This window comes from Pan paniscus, chromosome 5 (assembly GCF_029289425.2).
Source record: "Pan paniscus chromosome 5, NHGRI_mPanPan1-v2.0_pri, whole genome shotgun sequence".
Classification (NCBI taxonomy): domain Eukaryota; kingdom Metazoa; phylum Chordata; class Mammalia; order Primates; family Hominidae; genus Pan; species Pan paniscus.
In genome coordinates this window covers 71,503,195-71,510,494 of record NC_073254.2, presented here as the reverse complement: position 1 = coordinate 71,510,494, position 7,300 = coordinate 71,503,195, and positions in this window count along the sequence as shown.

Genomic DNA, 7,300 nt, shown 5'->3' with positions numbered 1-7,300 from the left:
AGTCTAAAATTTGCTTCTTTGGGTACCAAAGTTTTTGCTCTTCCTTGATTATTACACACTCTGTGTGTCTCATCTCACTAACTATAACCTCATGTTTTTTTCCCAATTATTTCCTACTTTCACTCAGAGCTTTTGTCAAGAGGATTTGGGTGTAAGAGGGAGAAAAATACTTTCATAGAAAAGCATTTTTATACAACTTAACCAGGATTAAGTCTGATATCTGCCAGGCTCCCTTAAGCCAGGCTGTAGGAAAAAGAATAATGGAAGAAGAACAATGCAAGAAGCCAAGTCAAAGCAAAACTCTGAATGTTCAAAATTTTCAAAATAGATTTGTATAACTTCCCACACCTTTTGTTCCAATCATATTCAGTAGCAGCCTAATAAAGATAATCCCATTATGAGGACACCCCATTATAATCACATTGTGGGGACAACAATCAAACTACTGAGGAGTATATAACAGGAAAAAATAAGATTAATAGAGTCATGTGATCAGCTCATTGTTGAGTAACTTCCGCCATTAAAGATACAAATGGTCAGACTGCAAATAGTCTAGAAAGCCAAACACAAAAATTCAATAGCAATAATGTATCTTCAAGAGGTGATTGAAAGTCTGATGATTTTCAGTCAGTGAAAAATGGGAACAGATGGGAGAGGTAGGGAAGGACTCCAAGCCATGTGTCCTTCCCCACCTGAAGCTTTCAGCAGGAATCATAAATCTGGCAGGCAGTATCCTCTGAAATCTGTGCAGTGTTTGCTCTTGATTGGATACTTTCCTCACATACATGTGCTGATGAGACTCAGTTGCAAGGCAGACCCTCTGCAGATCTCTGGAGTTCTTTGACTGTCTCCTCTCTGGTGGTCTTCTCTGTGTGCTCTAGCTACCTTGACTTCCCTGGACTCTCACGTCCATCTCCTCAACTTAGGGAGACCAACAGGCTATTCCTGGGTTTCTCTTCCTTGCTTCTTGGCCTAGAAACTTCTTACAAGAAAAAGCTGGGTCAATTTTAAGGTTTTCTGTCTTCTGAGGATCACTGTCCTTCAATGTTTGACATGCAATATGTTGAGGGCTGCTGTTTCATATATTTTATATAGTGTTTTAGTTGGGAGAGTAAATCCAGTCCTCAATACTTCCATTTTGATCCAAATCAAAACTCTCAGTTTAATTGTTTTCTGCTTCGAAATGAATACTTCTTTCCTTCTGGTAGTCCTTTAGTGTGTGGAGTTGAACCAGTCTAATTAGGAGGTGGGTGAGGTGTGGAATTTATTGTTGTCATGCTTCTCTCACTGCACATCAGGCTTCAGATTGCTCTGTGCTTAGGCTGGGGGCTGGCTTACTAGAGGATTTATTTCAGTGTCTACTCCAACCTCAAACTTTAGGTCTTCTCTTTATGGTGTTCCTTAGAAAAGGCCGCACCCCCAAGCTCTTGCCCCTCTCCCAGCAGACCAGGGGTAGATTGCCCTTACCTGTTATTTGATGCTTTTTTTTTTTGGCCATTGAGACAGGGTTTTGCTCTGTCACCTAGGATGGAGTGCAGTGGCATCACAGCTAACTGCAGCCTCAACCACCCATGCTCAATTAATTCCCCCACCTCAGCCTTTCGAGTAGCTGGGACCACAGACACATGTCATCATGCCTGGCTAATTTTTGTATTTTTTTTCTATAGAGACAGGGTTTTACCACATTGCCCAGACTGGTCTTGAACTCTTGAGCTCAAGGATCTGCCCACCTCCCAAAGTGCTGGGACTACAGGCATGAGCCACCACACATGGCTGACAGGTGGCATTCTCTATTCTAATTAACGCTATCTCAGGCAATGTGCCCCTGAGTCTCAGGGTGGGGACTTTCCAGTGATCCAGTTTTCTCCCAGCTGTTGGTATGAGCCCAATAAATGTTCTATTTCCCTACAGGGTAATTGTTTTTTCTTTTTCTTTCTCTTTCTTGCAATGGGGCTTCACCAGGGCTCTGAAGGGTGACTGAGTTCCATGCCCTTTTTCCAGCAGCTGAAGATGTGTTTCATAGAGATACAGGGAAGAGGGATCCATTGGAGGTCTTCTTTCCTTTTCTACAGCAGCTTCTCTTCTCTCCTTCCCCCAACCTTCTCCACCACTCTCCCGCTCCACCCCATCTGCTCCATAAGAGATGCTTTCTCAGCACTGTCACTGCCTCCAAGAAAAGGAAAAACAGGCTGGGTGTGGTGGCTCAAGCCTGTAATCCCAGCACTTTGGGAGGCAGATCACGAGGTCAAGAGATTGAGATCATCCTGGCCAACATGGTGAAACCCTGTCTCTACTAAAAATACAAAAATTAGCTGGGCGTGGTGGCACACGCCTGTAGTCCCAGCTACTCAGGAGGCTGAGGCAAGAGAATCACTTGAACCCCAGAGATGGAGGTTGCAGTGAGCCAAGATCGCGCCACTGCACTCCAGTCTGGGCAACAATAGCAAAATACTCAGTCTCAGGAAAAAAAAAGGAAAGGAAAAACAACACAGCCTGGATGACAGTACATTTGTTTACAGAAGCATTTACTAAATATTTTAAGTCCACTATTGAGACATATTGCTCAGATACAAAGATTTCTTACAAAATATTACTGCTCATTGACAATGCAGCTGGTAATCTAAGAGCTCTTATAAAGATATTGAAAGAGATTAATGTTGTTTTCATGCCTGCTAAAACAGCATCCATTCTTTAGCTCATGGATCAAGGAGTAATTTTGACTTTCGAGTCTTATTATTTAAGAAACACATTTCAGGCTGGGCGCAGTGGCTCATGCCTGTAATCCCAGCACTTTGGGAGGCCTAGGCAGGTGGATCACCTGAGGTCAGGAGTTCAAGACCAGCCTGGCAAACATGGTGAAACCCCATCTCTACTAAAAATACAATAATTAGCTGGGCAAGGCAGTGGGGGCCTGTAATCCCAGCTGCTGAGGAGGCTGAGGCAGGATAATCACTTGAACCCGGCAGGTGGAGGTTTCAGTGAGCCGAGATTGTGCCACTGCATTCTAGCCTGGGCAACAAGAGCAAAACTCAGTCTCAGAAAAAAAAAAAAAAAACATTTCATAAGACTATAGCTGCCATCGAGAGTGATTCCTCTGATGGATCTGGGCAAAGTAAATTGAAAACCTTCTGGAAAGGGTTAACTGTTCTAGATACCATTAATATGTGTGATTTATAGGAGGAGGTCAAAATATCAACATCAACAAGAGTTTGGAAAAAGTTGACTCCAACCCTCATGGGTGAGTTTTAGGGTTTGGGACTTCAGCGAAGGAAGTCATTGAAGATATGGAGGAAATAGCAAGAGTTAGATTAATTCTAGAGTTAATTCTAATTCTAATTTGAATCTTAGTTAGAATTAGATATGGAGCCTGAAGATGGGACTGAATTGCTACAATCTCATGATAAAACTTGAACAGATGAGGAGTTGCTTCTTATGGATAAGCAAAGAAAGTAGTTTTTGAGATGGAATCTACTCCTGGTGAAGATGCTGTGCCCATTGTTGAAATGACAACAAAGGATTTAGAATATTACATAGACTTAGCTAATAAAGCCATGTCAGAGTTTAAGAGGATTGACTGATTTCAAAATAAGTCCCACTGTGGTTAAAATACTATCAAACAACATCACATGCCATAGGGAAATCTTTCATGAAATAATCAATATGGCAAACTTCATTGCTGTCTTATTTTGAAAAATTGCCACGGATACCTTAACCTTCACTAACCAACATTTTGATCAGTCAGCAGCCATCGACATGGAGACAAGACCGCCCACCAGCAAGAAGATTACGACTCATTGAAAGCTCTGATAATTGTTATCACTTTTAAGCAATAAACTTTTTTGTTTCTTTGCTTTGTTTTTTTGTAGAAACAAGGTCGGGGTCTTGCTTTGTTGTCCAGGTTGGTCTCGAACTCCTGGCTTCAAGTGATCCTACTACCTTGGCCTCCCAAAGTGTTGAGATGATAGATATAAGCCACTGCACCCAGCTGCAGTAAAGTATTTTTAAGTTAAGATATGTACTTGTAAAAGACATAATTTATTGCACTACAGTACAGTGTAAACATAAATTTTATTTGCACTGGGAAGCCAAAACATTTATGTGACTTGCTTGTTGTGATATTTACTGTATTGCAGAGGTGTGGAACCAAACCTGCAATATCTCTGAGGTATGCCTGTGTTCTTCAGATGTATCTTTCTCTAGAGAACTTACGTCGTTTTCTGGCCTTCTCTAGTTCATTTTTTATAATCAAGTGCTTGTTTCTGAGGGACCTACTAATAAATGCACGAATTGGCTTAAATCAGGGAAACTGAGACTTTTAGTACTGAGGACTATTCAAAATTCCTTCTTAAATATATCTCATTCTCCTGAAGGTTTAGAAATTCTTTAAATATGACTCTCAAATCTGCATTTGGCCTGGTTCAAAATCTACTCTCCCTAGATTTAAGTGGACATTATACCTTTATTGTCACCAACACAAGTTCGGGTGGAAAGGGAGAAGACGTAATGGAAGGCATCTACTCACAGGACATTCCCTATATGAATGTCACAGGAGATGCCCAAGGCCCATGACTCCAGGTATGTTTCTGGAAATGGGGGAGCTGCAGACACTTCAGTCTGGTTTTGGAATATTGTCACTTCTAGCCCCCTTTCTTGGTCCTGTATGAAAAATATGAGCAAGCGGAAAACCCGTGGAATCATTTTGGGGAAATATTCAGTCCCAATAAATAATTGTCAGTATAAGCTTATATGTATGAATATCTCAACAAAACAGCTGGGTTCCTATCTAATGACCCATCAGACAAAAGAAAAAAGCAAAAATTATAGATATTATAGTAAGAATGTCGTAAGGAAAAAGACACCAAAATGATAATAATAAGAAGAAATTTTGGGTGAAACAGAGATTTTGTATGGAAAAATATTTCAAAAAGAAGGACAGCAGTAATAAAAATTGTCAGAGAGATACAGGTACTTTTCTTGGTCTGCTTGAGCTACTATAACACAATATCATAGACTGGATGGCGTATAAACAACAGAAATTTATCTTTCATTGTCCTGGAGGCTAAGAAGTCCAAGGTCAAGGTGCCAGCAGATTCAGTGTCTGGTGAGGGCCTGCTTCCTGGTTCATAGACTGCTGTTTTTTTGCTGTGTTCTCCACGGCAGAAAAGGTGAGGGACCTCTCTGGGGCCTCTTTTGTAAGAGCACTAATTCCCTTCATGAGGGCAGAGCCTCCCAAAGATCCCACCTCCAAATACCCTCAATTTAGGGATTAGATTTTAAAATATAAATTTGCAGAGGGATGGGGAGAGGAACACAAACATCCAGTCTATAGCAATACAGCATGCACATATAAGCCTATAATTTTATGAAAGAGGAATAATCTCTGAACAAGAAAAGACTCTTGGAAATTAGAATTTTGATGGAAAAATAAATAATTTAATAGATTGGTTTAAAATATGTAATAAAATCTTCCAGAAAGAAGAAAAAAGAAAGAAGCAAGGAGATTAACAAATTATAAAGATAAGAAGTCAACAGAATCAATATATTATTATCAAATTGACAAATTAATTGGAATACTGGAAATATCTATCTATATCTATGTCTCTGTATGTCCCCAGAATTAAAGGACGTAAGTATCCAGTTTGAAAGGGTCCATCATGTGCCCAGTGCAATTAATAAAAAAGGATATGCAACAAAGCACATTTCCATCAAATTCTACTATATTGGGGAAAGAGAAAATTAAAGGAGCCTCGGAGAGAATGGAGAAACATTTTCTGAATAAAAGAATGAGAATTAGAATGATGGTAGTCTTCATTGTAACATAGGGTTTCCAGATTTAGTAAATAAAAATACAGGACACCCAGTTAAATTTGAATTTCATATGATTGAGTAACGATTTAGTGTAAGGTTATGCCAAATATTACATGAGATGTACTTATAGTGAGAAATATTCATTTTTCATCTGATTCAAATTTAACTGAGCAGTCATCTTTACCAGCAATCCTGCAGTAGCAGCACTGGATCTAACTCTCCCGTATGATTATGAAAGTGGACTTTCTTACCTTTTTGCTCCTCTAAGAAATAAGAAAAAAACAACACAGAGAAATAAAAACAGGACAACAGCAGTAAAAACAAAATACCAGGTCTGGTATCTTTAGCGATGTAAGTGACCGAAAATCTCTACAGAATCCAAAGACTTTTAAAAGTTGCTGTTAGAAGTTAAATTGGGCAAAAATGCAAAGAGAATGTCAAGGTACTTCATGAATGGTAGATCTCAGACAGCATCAATAAAAGTATACTTCCTGAAAATGAAACCACCTTTGAAAAAGTTATAACAGTGAGAAAATTTTGACAGTGGAGGGGATCTGACCTAACCAACTCCATTTTGCTTCTAACCTCCAAGCTGCCCTTGCTCATTCCAGACCAAAGTTCAAGAAAAATATTTCAAGACACATGTCTTCCATCTACCCTGGCAGCTACTTAAGTGTTCTTTTGGTTTATACCAAACTCCCAGAAGGGTATTAACCTTGCAGATATTTGCTTGCCCCTTGTAAAATTACCTGCATTGCGGGTAAACCTAGCGGTATGCCCTTGAGTTTTTATTGAAAATCATTGTAAGAAGAGATATATGTGAATTAAGATATGCTTAAACCCACCATTTGACAGATACCTGATAGACATTGCCTCATTCAAATCTAAACTTTGTAAGTGGTATCATCCCTATTTTATAATTAACTAAACTGAGACAAATAAAATGGTATTTTGTCCAAAGGTATGGTGTTTGGACATGTCAGAAACAGAAGTAAAACCCAAGTGTATGCTATTTTTAGTCTAGAACAGTAGTCAACATCTTCTACATTTGCTGCGAAACAAATATGATTGTCCATTGTAAAATTTTACATGACATTCCTTATTAAAATTTCCTCCAGAATTTAATGCAATAAAACCTTTATTTCGCTGAGCAACAGGTTGCATCTTTGTTTCTTTAATAAAATATGTAATTTGCCTGGGTGCGGTGGCTCACGCCTGTAATCCCAGCACTTTGGGAGACCAAGGCGGGTGGATTGCTTGAGGTCAGGAGTTTGAGAACAGCCTGTCCAACATGGTGAAACCCTGTCTCTACTAAAAATACCCAAGTTAGCTGGGCGTGGTGGCAGGCATCTGTAATCCCAGCTACTGGGGAGGCTGAGGCAGGAGAATTGCTTGAACCCGAAAGGCAGAGGTTGCAGTGAGCTGAGATCGCACCACTGCACTCCAGCCTGTGTGACAGAGTGAGACTCCGTCTCAAAAAATAAAAATAAAA